The sequence below is a fragment of the Stegodyphus dumicola genome, chromosome 2, assembly GCF_044657685.1.
Source record: "Stegodyphus dumicola isolate Sdum_Otavi_A_Nest chromosome 2, ASM4465768v1".
Lineage (NCBI taxonomy): Eukaryota > Metazoa > Arthropoda > Arachnida > Araneae > Eresidae > Stegodyphus > Stegodyphus dumicola.
The window spans coordinates 151,353,777-151,373,668 of record NC_140769.1 but is presented as its reverse complement, the minus strand read 5'-3'; the positions used below and the strand labels follow the sequence as shown (position 1 = coordinate 151,373,668).

At 30.8% G+C, this 19,892-nt stretch overlaps 1 protein-coding gene across 1 annotated transcript in view; it reads left to right on the top strand.

The window, feature by feature from the left end:
• Positions 1-8,329: 8,329 nt before the first annotated feature.
• LOC118205930 (uncharacterized) overlaps positions 8,330-19,892 on the top strand; it is a 589,509-nt gene continuing 577,946 nt past the window's right edge. Inside the window, exon 1 of the transcript XR_015039606.1 lies at positions 8,330-8,461. The gene's annotated coding sequence lies outside the window, so the exon portion shown is untranslated. The remainder of the gene's footprint in view (positions 8,462-19,892) is intronic.

Genomic DNA, 19,892 nt, shown 5'->3' with positions numbered 1-19,892 from the left:
TCTGTACATGCACATTACATCTGCCGACATATGATCATACGGATCATACGTCGGATCATTGAACTAGATCAATGGACTGGTGCAAGTTTCTAACAATCGTATGTCTTCCGTTCTATTGTTGCCCCAGGATAATATTTGAACCACTATGATCTATAAACTAGAAGTAAGTTGTTTCTAGCCACCACAATTTATAATGTCATGATCAATCCTTACATGTGAATAAAAATGTACTGCTCTAACTTAATTCTGATAATAAACACTGATGTAAACAGATTATGTTTACAAAAATGATTTTGACATCACGCCTGTTTCTACTGCAATGTATAATGTCCTGAAATGTGATGCCTGTACCCACTACAATAGATAACATCTTGAAACATGCACTTGCATAACTATGTATATCACAATGTATATCATATAATGTAATCCATTTCACTTAAGCTTATTTAACGCTGAAAGGTAGGAGTAGTTGATGCTGCCGGCAGTGGCAGAACTTTTAGTGCTGGCTGGAGTCACAATTTCCATCACGTCACGAGGAATGATGCCGGAATGTTGTTAGTGTTCTAGTTAAATGTGTGGGACTAATAACTACTTGCTTAGGATATATATTAGGGGGCCCCTTCCCTTCTAAATAACATATTCTTGCTACCATCGCTTTACTCAAATGTCGAGTGATTCTTCGATTTGCCCTTCCAGCCTCTTTGAGTCCGATGGCAGAGCCTCTTTCAGTTTGTGATATATGTTCGTAATGAGAGAGTACCCGTCATATGGCATTATTATAATCGAGGTAGGTTGCCGTCATGAAAATCTAGCCAAAGTTTTGCCCTTGAAATCGAGTATCATTCATTAATATACCTCTTTAGGATGTTCTGATGCGCTCGAGTTCTGGTTATTCTTTTAATGAGCACTAAATTTTTTATCATTTGCACTGTACGATCCGTTGTTAAAAATAGTGGACTGTAAATTGACTTGATATTACTTCAGTATAGAACCCAAAAAACCTCAGAGTCATAACGTTGACCGAAACTTCTTTATTGACTTTCAAACAGTAAGTTAGTTGAGGAACGGCGAAGACCACACAAACTCAGACTTCAGTGGTGGCTTACCAACACAAACTCAGAAGAACCTCTGCTTAGTTGAAACTCCAGTAATTCACAGCAACCTCAAAGCTCTAAACGCGAGCTTTAAAAACCTAACAAATTTGCGTCTGCGCCGCTCCTCGGTACAAAGAAAGAAATACAATTTGCATAACATGGAACATACACGTTAGGTCGAAAAGCATTTGCATATGTAGTTTCATTATCATTTATTTATTGAGTCATCATTTATTTCGCATTGGACTAGCTGATTCGCCGTTGTGTGTTTTATGTAATAGTGGACGACCAATGACGGCGGAACATTTGGAAGAGTGTGAAGCACTGACAAATTTTTCTTGTAGATTTCAGCGCTATTGGCAAGTAAGGAGTTTAATGGCCTAGCGGCCAATGTAACTGGCATTTGACAAATAAAAAAATAAATAAAAAAATGAATGTCAACTAAAAGTTTAAATTTATTTAGAAATAAGCTCCAATAATAGCTTTATCTTCTTTAGCTAATATAAACAGAAATTAGAATTCTCTTCTAAGTCCTAAATTTAAATTTAAAATTTAATTCCAGAAGAAGGAATTTCTGTTCCAGTCTCTGCGTATATTTTAAAATTATCTCCTGTATGATGCGTCACAGGAATAAGGCTAACATATGATCGAGATCTCGCAATACATACAATCGAGAATATAAGTAGACGCAACGGTATCCCAAACCTTTCTATTTAGTTGCTGCAGAAAGCTCTCGATAAAGTTTCTGCCAAGATGTTTCTGAGCGGTATCGCTTCCACCCAATTTTTGTATCTATTTATTCATATCAGACAGTAGGCGTTACCATTTGGTATTGGTAATGGACAAGCAAGATCAATATGTATAATCCTTGACATCTTTGTGTTGGCTTCTGATATTCGCCAAACAGTGATTTCGTATGCCGGGATATTATAGATTTTTGAGATGGAGTTCAAGATTTCACCCAATGCTGAATATCTTTCTTGATATTTGACCAACTACATTTTGAAGAGATTAATTTTATTGTTGATGTAATTCCAAGTTGGGATAATCCGTGAAACTGATGAAGTATTTGCATACGATAACTCTTAGGTATATAAGGTCTAATATCTGTATTAAAGTTTTTTTACCATATTTTTTTTCCAGATGAGAGGAAAAACTGTTAAAAAGTCAAAACTGTAGATTTATGCAATGTCTGAAATTCATCATCTTGCTCTTGTACTTCAGCAATTTGATCGAAATTAATTAAGGCGATTTCTTCGATTCTGGACAACGTATTTACTTTATTCTTTCCTGCAATATACTTAATATATGTTGTAAATTCTAAAATATATTAAAATTGACGAATTTGCCTTGGAAATGCTCTATCGGGCCTTTAGTAAAATACATAGATTAGAGGCTTGTAGACAGTATACGCATCAATTTTTGCCATTCTAACAAATATTTGAAATATTTAATGGAAAGATAAATTGCGAGAAATTCTCGATCGTATATACTGTAATTTGCTGTGTAAGGTTAAGCTTCTTGAAATACAATCCAATTGGTTTCCAACTTTCCATTGCTGTAAAACCGAACCTACTGTTAAATCTTCTTTTCATTTTTTTTTTTTTTCAAACTACTCAGTGGTCTCATCCATCCGAGTTATTTTCCGATTATCTCTTTTATTTGCACCTTTTAAGTAGTTGTGTAAAATAGCTTGAGTACTAGCAGCGTTTTTTAATAAACGAAGCAAGAAATTAATCATTCTGAGAAAGGTTCGTAGTTGGTGAACAGTATCAGGCAATTTAACAATAAGAACAACTTTAATCCTTTCAAGAAGAGGTTTTGATCCTTCAAGTGTAATTAGAAAACTTAAAAATTCCAATTCATTAACTCCAAAAACAGATTTAGAAATATGAAGTCTTAATCTATAATTTTGCAACCTATCAAAAACTAATTTTCAGTATTCATCTTCAGAATTCAACGCAATCAAAACATCATCCTAATATGGGAAAAATTTAGTCCTCTAAACAACACGATAACTTTAATAAATCTTTGAAAAGTAGAAGTTGCGTTACCTAAACTCGAAACTCATGACGTTAAATCCACACAGACCGAAAGGGGTTATAATGGTAGTTTTGGGCTTATTATTTTCATTAACCTTTAACTGCTGTGACAATTTTTTCGGCGTAATTACTGTGAGCGGTCTCACAGACCGCTTTAAAGAAACGCGTAAAAATACATACTTTTATGCCTTTTTAAGGAATGTTATAGATACTTTATGCATATTTATGGAATTCTAAGTCATTTAAATCAATATATTTTAAACATAAATCGTTTGATTTTACGCAGTTAAATTCATATAAAAATATGACAATTTTCTTCGTTTTAAGGAACAAAGTTTTTACAGAACAAAGATTTTATTAAACATGCATGAAAATATGTGACTTTATTACTGTCAATTAAATCATAATTCTACAACAGTGAATTTAATTACTAATAAATAATAGATTAGTATATCTTTGTTTACAAGGATGAACCATAAGACGATATACAGTCAAAACACATTTTTTGAAAGCACGGAAGATATACTGGGTCCTTGCATTCCAAGCCTTCGTATGCTGTTTTTCTCTCCTTACAAAGGTGGGCACAGACTACATGTTTTTCTTTCTTCTAATTTTTCTTCTTTATTTGATAAAATCCATTCTCTTAATTTCCTTCTCTCTAAAGATTATTCTAATTGTTATCTTCAGTTCCCTTGGCAAAAAAGCGGAAATTAGCCCAACTTTCAGATGCGGTTTAATAAATTGATTAGCTAATAAAAGGATAATATTTTTTCAGTTTTGTAGCATCAGGACATGACTGGAACAATATGTATGAACATAGGGCTCTGCTCTAGAGCCTATTTTTGCAGGATGTTTCAAACCAGGGAGCTGAACTATTATGTTATGTTTTGGTGTTCGTATGGCCCGACTTGGTTTTTTTTTATCCATTTGAAATGCCTTTTTTCCATAAAAATTATCATTTTCTTCTTCACAGTCATTAGAAAAATTATGATATTCATCTGCAGAAACGTTTGCTTTCGCTGCGAATACTACATGATTCTTCAGAATCAGAGTATTCTACGTCAAAATTATTGACAAGATATTCAATTTCTTTTTGAGTGATATATACGGAACGTTTTCTTGTAAAATTTGAAGCCATATTTCTCTCTTTTCCGAAAAACAAGCATCCGATAAATAATGTCTATCGTCACTGAAACTGGCACGCATCTGCTGTGAGCGGTCTCCCAGACACCTTAAAGAGTAAAAAACGTGATAACTGAAACCCTAAATAAAGCTAGAAATGTGAAACTGGATATGTGACCTTGTGGGATGTGCTTGGGAAGGTAGAAGAAAGGACAGGGACCATTCTCCGTTTTTAGGAATGAAAATCCTCAGCGGTCTCTCAGACTGCTCACAGCAGTTAAAGGTTAATAGGAATTTGGATGTATGCTTTATGCATATTTCAATCAATTTTAGAAAATGTTCAAGTATTTTTTAAATTGTGGTTGAAATCCTCTAATCGAGGTATGGGATAACTATCTCAAAACAGAGATAATCCCCACATGGTCGGAAAGAACCATCTTTCTTAGGAACCATGTGAGGATTATTTGCCCACTGTAATTTAGAGGGAATAATATCATTTTTCTAACATATGTTGAAATTCCTGCTATTCATAGTCGCCTGGAATCCAGCTGTCTAGATATGGTATAAACAAGTTGTCCTCTTGTAATGTAATGCTCAACATCATGCTTAAATGTTGATACTGATAAATTTGGTTTTCTTAAATGTGGGTATTGTTGTAACGTATTAGCATATTTAAAATTTCTATCTAAAGTATTAATAGAATTATAAAAAAAATCACTGTCGATATATTACTTCGAACAGACAGTTATTCCTTCAATTAATTGATTATTATGAATGCCAACTTAAAAGTTTAAATGTATTTATAAATAAGCTCTAATAATAGCTTTACCATCTTTAGCTAAGTCTCTGCGTATAGTTCAAAATCATCTCCTGTATGATGCGTCGCAGGAATGAGACTAACATCAGCACCTGAATCTACTAAGAACTGCAATCCTATATTTTCGTCCTTCACGAATAAACGAAACTTGGCGGCTGTCGTTGATATCAGCGACAGCGGTGGCCTCTAATCTATTACGATATGGAGTTTTCCCGACTTTTCTCGCGAAGCACATGAAGAATAATATTTCTCAAGTCGACCGCCAAATTTAAAATGAAAGAAAAAAAAAATATTTACATTTAGTATTAAATCGCTTATTCGAACGGTTGCGAGCTTCAGATGTATTTCGATGATTCAAAATTTTGATCTAGAGCGATAATGTATTTGCCCTGAATCAATTTTTATTTCTAAGGCAGCTATTCTTGTATATAGAACATCATTAACATTAATGTTTGGCGAAACATCAGAAATTTCTTTTTCAGATTTTATCTCATAAATTTTGTGAGGCATCGTGGCCAATTTATCTAAATTTCTTGAGAGAAGAAATTTTTTTGGTTGTTGTTGTATAAAATCAGACATTTTATCCAACGATAAGATTTCAATACATTTCAGGAAAATCGTCTGTGGCTATACTTTTCATTTTCTACAAAAATTGACTCTGCTTATAATCTCCGAGTTCTAATCTAGTCACCACATACTGAAGTCGCTTATTTCCTTTTCCTTTTTCCTTTGATTCCTTTTTCTTATTTCCTTTAATCCTTTGAAAGTATTTTAAAATCTGTTTTCCTTCATAGAATATTTATTGGGCTTGGTGTCTAATAATGTTCCATATGATTTCAACATATTTCGGTTCAAACTGGGATATCAAATAATTGAATCTAGTTCCTTCAGCAGTGATTTTATAAGGTATTTTCTTCCTTCGTGGTGTAACGGTAGCACACTCGGCGTGTATTCGAAAGGTCCAGGATCAAATCTCGGCAAGGGCATTGCTCATTTTTTACTTTTTCAGCATCAAAATTACCTAATGTGTCTACAGTGTCTACATACTACAGTGGCGCCAGAACTAAAAGGTGGTAGATGATGATTCTCACCACCAGAATTTGGTGACTGGGTCCCCTAATTCCCAGTCCCTTTTTAAAAGGGAGATTTCCTCCCTTCTTCCAGCATGCCTTCGTGGTGTAACGATAACACACTCGGCGCGTATTCAAGAAGTCCAGGTTCGAGTCGGAGGGACGGCGTTGCTCATTTTTCATGTCTCCCGCTTCGATTAAAAAAAAAAAAAAAAAAAGCATAAAATACTCTACAGTGGTAATAATTATTTGGAATTTGTAAATAAATGCACTGGAATTGTCAACTAAAATGTAAAAGTATAAAACAAGAGAATTATTGCTTATTTCATAGAAATATTCCGACTTATGATGTGGAATTGGAACCTCTCTCTACAACCATCGACAATTCAAGAAAAGTGCGTTTCGTCATCTTGCACATCAGAACAAATCCTTTTTTAATTTTACATCTCTATTCAGTTTCAGAATATCCGAATCAAATCAGATATATGAATTAATTTCCCGATGCGCATATTTCATGAATGTATGTATGATGGTTGTGTAAAAGGGTTCCAGTTCCCTTCGATAAAATAGGAATCTTTCAATGGAATCAGCGATAATGCTTTCGTTTTATTCTTTTCATTTACATTTTAAGTAACAATTCGAGTGTATTTATTTACAAATTCCAATTATTTATTACCACAATAATGCACATGTGCTTTCTAAATTTAGCAATTTACTAAAAGATAAAAGAAATAGCAAATTCAAGGAAAATTAAAATGAAAATGGCATGGCTAAGTTTAGGCTATTTATCAGCTAGTATTTATTTTACACTTTTCACGTTGTGAGATAATTGTTGTTTTCTTTGCAGCCTTCCCTACACTGTAGATTGATTGAAAAATAATTGGCATTTGTTTGGCAATAAATGAATCACTAATTTTATTTCCAAGTCGAGCTCTCAAAGCTCTATCACTTCGAAAACACTGCCTTCACTTATCTCCGTTTTTTACCCTACAGAAACTGGCAAACTTTTCAAATATATCCCATATGTAATGAAAAGACCCTCTCTTTTCCATTGGTTAATCCTCTATGAAGGAGGCTAGCAGATAGCTTTTAAAAATTCTGTGTATAGTTTTTTTAGTCCAAAAGGACGATTTGCCCCGAAGGACTATTTATTTCGTTTCGGCATTTTGCGTTGAAAATTTTAAAAGGCTGTATCACTTTTCGAATTGTTGCCACCATATATCATCGCCCTGTCTTGTATTTGAAGAAATTAAATAATGAAGAATCTCCGTAAATGTATGTATGTTTCTCTCAATGTGATAAAACAACGATACCTAGAGCCATCCAATTTTGAATAACGTAATCTTTCATAGAATATGGGCATGTGGAAGCCCTAATTTGAATTTGAAATTTGTTTTATTATCGATTTCATACTTTGTAACACTTCAAAGAATTTTGGATTAAAAAATTAAAAGATTTCAAAGCGAGCAGTGGCAACACTGCTGTTTATATGTTTGTTTATTATTTTGGGGAAAAAAAGAAAATAATATAGTTAATGAAAATCCAAAACGCACTGTGATATAATATTTTATTTAATTAAAAAGAAAGACTTACATATATAAGGGGAGCTATCAAAATTTTGCGTATTCTTTACATTGTGAAACTTAACGCATTTATGCAAACAATCAAGCTTTTACCATGAATTAATGTCAAAAATAATTTTTAGAAGTTTAGCATTGAAAGATAGGGTCCAACGAGCACAGCTACTGACTTGAGGAAGTTGAATGAAAGACAGAAATAATAGTGAAACAAGACGGCTGGGAAAAGTTATTTTGATTTTCAATTCCCTAATTATCTGTAACATCAAATAATCGTTTGAAGCGTATTTTTAGCATTTGTCCTGATGTCATTTCCCTCCACAAGAAGCAATGAAGCTCGTGTTAGAGTGCTTCTGATATAGATCTGTTTGGTCAGTCTCTTCCGACGAACGATCAGGCGTTCGACAGAGCGGAAAAGAACACGAAAATTAGCGGAGGATATAATTACGCATGCGTGGTTTCCATAGTAACGGACATTGCACAAGTCATGCAAAAGTAGCACCTGTTGCAGTAACGGCCACGATTTTTTTAAAAAATTTCCCACTTGGTTTTACCTTAACTTCTAGTAACGTGACATGCGGTTATGTTTTTATTATCGTCTGCGAGTTTGCTGATAACCATTGAGAATTTCTGTTAGTAATATGAACTGAATTGAAATTACGGCTTGGTATAACATGGGTTGTGCTTGCTTCAAGGAAAATGTTAAGTCTCCAGAATTCTTTGTTTACAAATTTCACAGGTGAGAAATTCGCATGTTTTTAAAAAAATGATTCATATTTCTGAGAAAAGTTTTCAAGAGCGATTACGATTCAGAACTTCTGGAAATAAGTTAATAACAGCTGTTATTTTTAATTAAAATTATTAATTTAAGTTCTTTAAATGTTGTTTGTAAGTTTGATGTATTCATAGGACCTTCTAAGTGTAATTTTAACTGTGATGCAAGCAGTCTTAAGTCACGTGATAATGATAAATGATCCTAACGCAAGCAAAGCTGTAAGAATATAGTACTACATTATTTCTTTATTTTTATTATATGAAAATTTTACGACATATTTTCTTGTGAACTTTTTTATACATTTAAAAAAAATTCTATAAATTAATTTCGTTTTTTTTTTTTTTTTTTTTTTTTTTTTTTTTTTTTTTTTAAATAAGATTTAAAGTGCCTTTTTATGTAAAAATATCAAACTGTTTTTATTACAGACCTCGTTAAAAGGAGTAAATTGTCGAATTGATAATTTATAAGCATACTTTTCTAAACATTTAATTGATTGTTTAGTCAAAGATGTAAGTTTCATGAAAAGCACATTTACAAAAGTCGAAATTATCTTAGTAAAAGACTTTTACTAAAGAGAAAAAAAAATTTTAAAGAAAACGTTTTTAGCACTATACCAAAACATTTAAATATTTTATAAAAAGCACGTTTGCGTAGGATATTTTATACGAAGATAATAACATATTTTCTCATCATTTTGTGATATATTATATATAATTTTGTGATATATTATATAATATGAATTCATTTACATTTCTGTTGCATTTATTTCAAAATTTTAACCCATTGTATGTTTAGGAGCGGCGAAAATTTATCATCTCATTTTTTCTGAAAGACATGCTTTAGGAAATTACTTAGCATAATTCCTTCATCATTTGTCATATTTTGAAAGAGTGAGATTTGTTTAAAAATTTACTGAAAATGTCGAATTTTAATTGCAATAATAAGGTTGTAAATAAATAAATAACACGACATTTCATGAAGAATAATTTTTGAAAAATACTAGATTCTTCCATACCACACAGTTTTTATTGATGCATTGTATTCAAACTGTTTTATTGATGCATTGTATTCAAACTGTTTTATTGATGCATTGTATACTGTTCCCTCAAAACGATCTTTTAAAAATAAAATAAAATAAAAAAACAATAAACGTTTCTTTGCAATATTCGAACATAAATTTAAACTATGATTTCCGCTTGTTTTATCTTTCACTTTTTTGCTGCTATAAATTAGTGGAAAAAAGTGGAAAAAAAGTGTCAATAGAATGTCCCATTAATGGCGATAAATGACTTTTTGTAGCACCAAAACTTCTTGGGAAAGAAATAGAGGACAGGAAACATCGTGCAATTCGTAGATTAGAAAAGAGGGGGACGAGGATCTTCGATCAAATTTGGCGCAGTTCGTACCCTACCATTAATCTGACTTATTATTTTTATTTCTCTTGACTCTGAAGCAATATTTTTATTTGTCTCCTTATATTTTATTCACCTTTGACTATTTTATTTATTATTCTTTTACTCATTTATTTTTGTTCACTGCTTCTAATAATCTTCTATGAGACTTCCACGCTTCTGATTTTTCTAAAAACAGAAACTTTGTTGAATTCTGAATGTTCTTTTGATTCCGAATATCAGATGCTTACTCTTCAAGATATTCTGTCTTAAATATAAACAAATCACCGATAGATGAATATAACACTAATGGAAATTAAAGACGATAATTAAAGACGATAATTGACTCGATTTTGGGGGGAAGGCTGAAAACATTCATTTTGTCTTAGGCCAAGTGTTCCATAATAAATGAGTGATTTATTGAAAAATTACCTTGTACTATATTTTTGCAAATTTTGTATACTGTAAATAGTTTTAGTGACTAATTAGTTTGCACCTTTTATATAAATGTAACATGAAATACTTGAAAAAGGAAGTTCTGCCAGAAAAATAAGGTTAGAGGGACAAGTCTATTTAACACTGAGGTAAATAGCTATCTCGCTAAATTGGCGAGATATCGCCAACCTGGCGATGGTTTTGGCAACTAATTTTTGTCGCCAAATTTGGCCATAAATCACCCAAAGTAGCCAAATGTGGCGACACTTGGGTCTGGTCTCTGTATAACTGTAATTGATCCCTATGTGTAACTGTAACGGTTTAGGGCCGTTATATGTAACTTTAATCATATATGCCTTTCAGTAATTTCGAGAAATACAAGGTACTAAAGATTTCTCCGCAGCCGGGAAAAAACTATATTATACCAGGGAGAGTATCAGCTATCAGTTTTTAGTTCATACTTGAATTCAGAGTTTTGAGACATTGTGCGAGCTTCGCTCTTTGGATGCCTCTTCCATTGTGTTGTGTTTATCATTTTTAATAGTCTAAAGTGGTAACTATTGATTGTGCTCTGTCATACAGAAAAGTACGTGTATCTTTGTGTAAAGTTCCAGAACTGTAAAGTGTTCCTTTCGGTAAAGTAAATTTTATCAAACTATCATCCGTTCTGTATTCATTCAATCCATTACGAATACTACGCAACCCAAAACATATTAAAATTAACGAAACGAGGGTTCTACAGCATATTTCCTAGCATGTTTTAAACAACCTTATTAACACTATTCTGTTATTCTAGGTGATGTTTTATCAATGCTCAGCTTACATTTGTCTTTGAGTGACAATATTTTCTTAAGATCTTAATATCCTTTGTCTTCTTAAGGAGATAATTCTTCTTCTAATACTGTTATTAGTTTTTATATGTACCTTATTTTATAATCGAGTTTTTGAGGATTGGGTGATGGTTTTTTTACCTATAATTGCATTATTTTGGCAAATAATTTTCATTTCAAATTTTTGAACTAAAAATTTACCGGTTTTCGTCAGTTCTAAAATTTAGGGATAATGTGAAGGCTTAGTAGCTTCACATATGAGGAAATTTTATGTTTCTAAGCAAAATACACGATTAATTGGTTCAAGGTGCCATACAATCGTGCACAGCTCTGAGACATCTGGATCATAAATGTTAAGAGGTTCGGTTCAGAAATTAAACTTTTGAGAATATAATTTTCAACGAAATTTAGTTTTAAGTTCAGCTTTCAGTACTTCTGTCGTTTCTAAATGAAGGAATAATAATAGGTGCTATAAGGAAACTTATAAAAAAGGCAAATAAGGAAATGATTTTCTTAGCTAAATAATGAAAAAGGAAATACATAAGAAAGGGTTTAGTCAAATTCAAGAGCCTAATTTCCTTCGCAGTATGTTTACGTGGTGCTGTTATTGGCAATACAATAACAGTATCATAGGGAAAATGTAAAATCTTGATTGATATTTCAAAGTGCTGTATCATCCAGTAATTTACGACAGATTTTTGCTTTCCTGGTAGGCTTATAGCTGCAATTAACTTAGATAATAATACACAGCATCTACCTGTCATCAGCTGTTAATATCAATGGTTCTTTGCTACCGCATTCAATTGTTTAAATACTTTTCGTAAAGATTATTTCCTCATTCAATGCTGCGCTATTACAAGACAAATATTTGGGCTCTAAATTATTATGGCGTTAGAAGACTACCTACATTATATTAAAAGTGAGAGTTTATCCAAAAAATTACGTATACTATATGTGTTTGACAGTGACATCTTTACGCATTTTTTAAACAAATTATATAAATAAAATTAAGAAAGAAAAAATATCCTGTAGAAGGTGCGTAATAAATGTCGTTAGAAACAAAACCGTTATTCATAAAATAATACTGCAGATATTAATAAAATTTTCAACTGATTATATTATAAATTACATGATTTAATAAATCTCTATACTTTAGACAGATAATTAAAATCAAATGACACTGATTTCACCTCTCCCCATTAAAGCTACTTGTCCTTGATTACCTTACAGGTTGACAGTCACTTTTCTCGATATATAATAACCAACGTGCGACAGTGCTTTAAGTCCAGATAGCATTTTAAAATTAAAATTAAAATGAAGCATATCGTTTTGCGTCAAGAAGGACCAATACCTTACCGTTTTAGGAGCATTTATGACACACCTTTTAGGCCATCGATGTGCTATAGTGCCATAAATTTTGAAAAATTTATAAATTAAAATTAGACCGAAAAATGTTGGTATCCATTACAGCTGCTGGTCACCGGTGACCTATGGGTTAATGATCTCTTAATGATCAAAGTATAGCTGTTGTTTTTGTGACTAATCTCGCTTGTCTGCTATGAGCATGCCCACGATATTCATTCTGGCAAGGAGGCAAAATTGCATCTGTCGCTGGCAAGAGCCTTGGGCACCATATAGGTGACACTACGACTTTGATTAGTTCCGCCCCCAGTTTTGAAGAAGAGCACAGTGAGAAGACGGCCCCGAGGGCTTCCCTCTTCCTCTACCACCAACTTCTCGAGAGGACTTTCGTATCGCTGCATATTTAGATTGCCCCCATGCCGTTCAGACACTGTACCTTACAGACATCCATACTTTCTCTGGGATACGAACCCGGGAACTTTCATTTGCAAGAAGTATCGCTAACACAGCCCCTGTATGTTTAGTACTTGCGTTAAATGTATTTCAGTTAACGTTTCCTTTCTTCTTCTTTGTTATTATTTGAATTCTTTTTATTTAATATGGGTGTGGTGTGACTATATATATATATATATATATTTAACAAACATTCTCTATTCCTAAAAAGCAAATTAAAAGCAAATTTAAAGTTAATTGAAATGAAATTTAAAGCAAACAAATAAATGATTAATTATTGTTGCAAACTAATCTAAAATATTTAAATTCTGAGAGCATATGTAAATCAAGTGCAAGTATCAAAATCCATGAATAAATATAAAATTCCAAAAATTATTTAATCCTAAAAAATTGATACTTGCACCTGATTTACATATGCTCTCAGAATTTAAATGATATTGTAGATTAGTTCGCAACAATAATTAATTATTTATTTGTTTGCATTAAATTTCATTTAAATTTAAATTTGCTTTTTACGAATAGAGAATGTTTGTTAAATTCAAATTTCATTTCTTGAAGCAATGGTGCAAGAGAATTATTTAAAATTAACTTTACTTTATTCTTTTAAAGATTTCTTTAGTAAATAAATTATTATTATATTACTTAAAAGAGTGAACCCATAGTTAGTAAGTTCAATTTCTAAAATTGTTTTAAAGTAACTTGAATGTAAATTGTTAAAAATGTTTAACGGGGACTTGAATTAAAACTTACTAACTATGGATTCACTCTTTTAAGACAATTCTACTAAAATTAATCTTAGGAGATAATATAATCAATATTTCTTTAGTAAATAAATTATTATTAACTTACTTTGCAGCAATTGCGCAAGTAGTAGAATAACTCGATTTCGCACTAAATGAATTTAAGATCATACAACATTTGATATATATATATTATATATAAATTAAAATTAAAACAAATGTATATACGTAAAAAAGCAAATTTAAAGTTAAAATAATGTGCAAACATATAAAAGAATTAATTTTCAAACTAATTTACAATATCATTTAAATTCAGATAGCATAAGTAAATCAAGTGCAAAATCAAAACATGAAAATAAATTAATTTAGCAAATTAAAATTCATCTAATTTTTTTTTTTTTTTTTTTTTTTTTTTTTTTTTAATGCATAAGTAAATGACTGTTGAGCAGGCAGGAGACAGACTTATCAAAGGGAAGTTGCCTCCAAACCTAACTCTTCAATCATTCAATTCGTGTTTCGTCATTCATGCAAGCAAGGGTAAAAGTCAAAACCAAAAGTAGTGAAGAATGTCCAAAAATAAATACCAACGAAGTGGTACCTTGAGTAATTAGCAATTAAAAATTAAAGGTCTAAAGGAAAATACCAATAATAAAGTATTTTGTGAAATAAATAAAGTTTAGTATTAAATTAAACTTTTTAAATTAAATTTTCCAGAAAAATTAATTTAGAAACCAATGCATTTTAGAAACCCTTGTCTACAGTAAACCTCCCCGACACGAATATGCATATTAATTAAAAAGAAACTAAAAAGGAACTAGACAAATTAATATAAACCAATAAGAAACTAAAAAGAACTAATTCATAATTTATAAAAAAACAAATATATACTAAAAATAATTACACATTTAGAAAATACTTAAATACTACTTAAAAATATTTAAAAAAATACTTAAAAGCAAGTAAATAGTAAGTTTTAATTCTAACTTACCTACCATATAAGCTTTGGGGTCTGCAAAAGTATTTTCTAAGTCATGTAAGTGTGTTCTGCAAATTATATACATGGCGCTAATGTAAGTAAAATTGAGTGCCGAGCTACTATCTTTAATATAAATCTAGAAAAAATCAAAGAATATCCTAAAAGTAAGTAATTCAACTTTAAGTTTTAACTGACCAACTATTTATAGTAGGGAGTTTAGTAGCTGAGCCAATCAAGTGGTTATTGTGAATTAATGTAAACTTCTTTGTAATGCTAAATGTGTGTTCTGTTGCAAAATTGTGTAAATACTGCAAATAATAACGTTAAATGAAAAAATTATTTTTATGTGAAAATTGCAAATTAATAAGTAATAATTATAAAGTAATTAAGTAAAACTGAAATGTTTTAAAATTTAAAAAAATTAATTTAAAAAACTAATTAAAATTTATAAAAAAATTAAATAAAATTTTAAATTTTAATTTAAATTAAAAAAGTCTTAAAATGTCTTAAAAAATCCCCAAATTTTTTCAAGTAAAAATTTTAATTTAGAAAAGAAATCCTTAAAAAAATTTTTTTTTTAATTTAAAGAAAGAAAAAGTAAGCAAAAAAAAGAAAATTCTCAGAAATTTCCCAGAAATGTTCCAAAAATTCCTTAAAAAATGTTTATTAAAAGCTAAATTAAAAAAAAATATTGAAAGTTTTAATAATCTTGATTCCAACTCGTATATCAAAACTTTACTAAATACTGGCTAAAGTATGGAAAATTAGAAGAAGATTTAAATCTTCACTCAATTCGGGCTATAATTGAGACTTTTGAAAAGAGTTGGCCCTTTATTAGTAAAAGGAAAGAATCCAGTATTGATTAAATATACATATTTACAAATTTATTTACAATAAAAATTTACAAGATAATTTCTCTACTCTTTTATATCCTTCATTACCCTCCAGCTAAGGTTTAAGGTAATGTTATCATATCCAAGAGAGCCAAAAAATTATAAAGTTAAGGTCTGCCTTTTTAATATATAAATTAATAATTTTGGTGGTACTTGGTTATCAACTTGAACATTAATTAGCTTTATTATTTCTTCCTTTAAATCTTCTATTTCAGTACATATATTTTTTATTCTGATTATTTGGCTATGAAACGTGTTTTCTTTTACTTTTCTAGAGATATTAGAGTTCCAATTAATTAGCATAATAGTATCAAAATGGAAATTCCTTCTTTTATCATATAATTTAATTTTGCTGTGTTTAAAAGTTAGCAGGTCTAGGTATTCAATAGTATCTTGATTCGTATTCGTTTTATTAAGTGTTAAACTATTTGGGTAAATTTTGAATTGCTCAAAAGCAGAATTATTATTGAAAGTTATAATATCATCTATGTATCTAAATGTAAGTGCAAATAGCTTTAATTCATTCTTATTTAAACTTAGTTGGAATTTATATTCATAAGTAAAAAGAAATAGGTTACATATTTGTGTAGAACTGTTTGCGCCCATAGGAGTTCCTCTCACTTGCTGAAAGATCTTATTATTGAATTTAACGTAGTTATTAAATAATGCACAATTCAGATAAGATTTCCATTTTTCAATACAAAGGATGTCAAGTATGTCAAGAAAAAGTTGTGGGAGTTGCATTAAACTAGTAAAAATTTCTTCTAATGGTAGAGAAGTATAAAGGTTTTCAAAGTCATAGCAGTTAATGTTCTTGATTTCCAAACTTTTAAATCTGCTGAGAACTGGTGCATTATTATAAATAATCCAACTATAGTTGTGTTGTTTGTTAACGAGTTGTTGGATTAAATTACAGTTTTTTTAAGTTTAATTGCAAATATGTAATCTATATTCTTTTTATAATTATTTGTACCATTAGCAATAAATTTAAATTTGAGTGGTGATTTATGAAATTTTGGGAGAGTATATAGATTAGCTAATCTATTGTAGTTACATGGTTGTGAAATTTGCAGTTTCTTATGAAATGCTTTTAGCTTTTTTGCAATAACATTTTCTTGTATATTGGTGAGTTTGTAAGTAATGGCATTATTCAGTTCAGTATTAATTAATGAGACATAAAAAATTTTCATATTATGCTAAAATTATTATTGGCTTTGTTAATTTTGGTTATTACGAACTTTTGTTTCAAATCTTGCATTAGGGGAATTTGTGAGTTGACATGCAGTAAAAGAGTGACGACGATAAAGACGTAAATAAAAATGTATTGAATAAGTTAATTCAGTTTATGACTAACATATTTGTTAAAAATATAAATACTTTAAATGTAATTAAACGGGCTGTCCTTTCAAGTAGATTCTTAGATGTCTTTTTCAAGAAGGTATTACCACATATTATATCAGAAGTTGGGATTAATATAGAACGCTTCAAGCAATTAGTAAAATTCTACGTAAGATTACATGTTGAAAAAACTTCGAAGGTATGTAGATTTTGTTTTCATATTTGACAATGATTCTAAGTGAAATAAAACAAATCAACTTTGCACTGAAGAACTGTAAAGCAGATAAAATTAGAACTTTACACTAATTTATTTTCAATACAGACGGTGACAGATCTAACATAAAAAGAATTAGAAACTTTTCTGGTTTTTATTTTGCTTCAGATAGTGACGAATTTCAAAAGAAATTAAAAGATGTCGAAGAAAACTTTTCATTTAATGAGCTAGTTACAATTTCTAATATTCTAAGTATTTCATTTTACGGCAATAAATCAAAAATAGCGAAAAGAATTTTACCTTTATTATGTGATATTGAAAATTTAGCTGAAAATGTAAATGGCGCTGAAACATCTAGCTCCGATGAATCGGAAACAGAAGCATTAATAAATAAAAGAAGTGAGAGCGATTTTTCAATGCAGTGCGATATTTTGATAAGAAAATTAACCTTGATTTTTCTATACAGTGTGTACAGAATTATACTTGTAAAAATGTACTACTGGAAATCCTATAATTCAGAGTGTTAACATTAATTATTCTAATATCAAAAATGCTATTACAAAGTTTAATGCAGAATCACATGAAAATGTTGTTCCTTGAGTAGAACATTTTGAGAATACTTCTACATTGTTTAATTTATCGGGTTTACAAAAATGTAGCTTCGCCAAACAATCGCTTGGGGGGGAATGCAGCATTATTTGTTCGAACAGAACCGGAACTCGATTCATGGTCAAAATTAAGAAAAGCCTTAATTGACGAATTTTCTTTTGAAATAAATTCTGCTTATTTACATGAGTACATTATCTTGTAAATAGAATAAATGATAGGCTGGAAAACAAAATTATACTGTACGGATGTAAAAACTTAATCGAATTTAAAGAAAAACTCAAAGTGTACGAAGCAATGAAAGGCGATTTTGCAAAAAGTAAAGGTGCTTTCGATAGAGCGAAAACGAAACATGATTTTAATAATAAAACTAACTCACAAAACGAAAAATAAAACAGTAAAAGAATTATACGATGAGCAATCTATACGCCATCTGGTACTCAACATTGGCACTACGTATATATATATATATAGATATATAGATATATATATAAATACTCTTCTATTCTTTCTTCCATCCCTAAACTATTCACTTATCCAGCACTCTTCGTGCTGCCCCCGGACTTTTGAAAAGGACTCAAGCACAGACTTGCCCCTTCATCAAGCACAAGCTTAGGGTGCCTGCAATACAGGGAAAGCAAACTTAGTTCCGTCAGTTTCACTTGGCCGATATGCTAACTATCCGAGTAAATCGGCTGCTCCGGCGTCGGTGGAAAAAAAGTAGTTCGATGAAAAACTAACTACCCCAGTAAATCGGCTGCTCCCCGGCGTCGCTGAAAAAAAATTGGTTCGATAGAAAAACGTAAACGCCAGTGCTCGTGCCAATACAGCTGATGATCGCCCTATACCAGACGTAATTGGTCACCAGTTTGGATATGTGCAGCAAATCGAGTAGAATTTTAAATTAAAATGAAAATAATGTTTATCAGTGACTGTTAATGCGTGAAACATAGGTTGATAATCATTGAACGGTAATCCATACATTTTTCAACATGGGGTACTACAGTGAATTCAGATAAATTTAGTTAACAGAAGTAGTATAATGCCTGTGGAAAGAGTGGCATCTTAGCGGTATTTATTATTGAGTTATTGTTACAACGGTCAGCTCACAAGACTATTGGCGTGGATCAGTGCAATAGATTTAGGCAAATTGTTAAAATTAAATGAAACTGAAGGTTCATCAAAAGCATTGTCACCGGCTACCACAAGGTCATTAATCATGGGTGGAGTTTTGGTGTTTATTCTCTCTTCTGAGACCAGTATGACACATGCTAAAGCAGTAAGGAGTAATTTCTTGGTAGCATAACGTCTCTTAAAAAAATGTCTAAAAATTTTGTAGAGACTTCGTTAAAGGCATTTCTAACGGAAAAAGCAACAAACAAAATAGAAAATTACAGAATTTAGTACATAAAGTAAAGATGTATACGATTGCCTGGGTTTATATAAATCAGAACCACAATCTTGTACCTTAATTTGTACACATACGTATTTATTTAGTATTCTTATAAACGCAATGATTTTCAGAGCCTTACATTTGAAGCAGCATATATCTGAGGTTTCCCCACTTTAAAGGAGATAGGTCTTAAATCTAAAACACATTTTTATCACTTCTACTATAATAATAGGGTTTATTTTATTTTATTTTTAATTTTTCGCTTCCTTTCTCTTTTTCCCTATCAAGTGCCTCACAAACCTCAGCCTTGGCATAATTGTAATGCTTTATAAAAAAAAAAAAATAAAAAAAAAATCTGGAGTTTTCAACTATTGTTCGGTTCTGATATGTTTCAAAAAGTCAGACTTTTGATCGATGATATTTGGACGGTTTTAAGTGAATCTATGAATTTCGGCTCACTCAATATGTTTCTTTGTGATTACGCTACTTACATGTAGCTACAGACAACACCCCCCTAATATCTGAAGCTGTGGTGGTGTATTGAGTAACGTTATAGCTTCAGACAAATGCATAATCTTAAATTTAATGTTTTTTTCTTTGTTGTTGTTTTTGTTTCTCTATTTTGTTTTTTTATCAAGATATCTCGAAATGGCCGTTAACTTTTTAATAAGGTATTTCTATTGGAATAAAATTTAGAGACTTGGATGTTTCTTTAAGTCAAAGCAGTTTTGTTATTCATGTTCGGGGTTACTGGCCTACGAGAA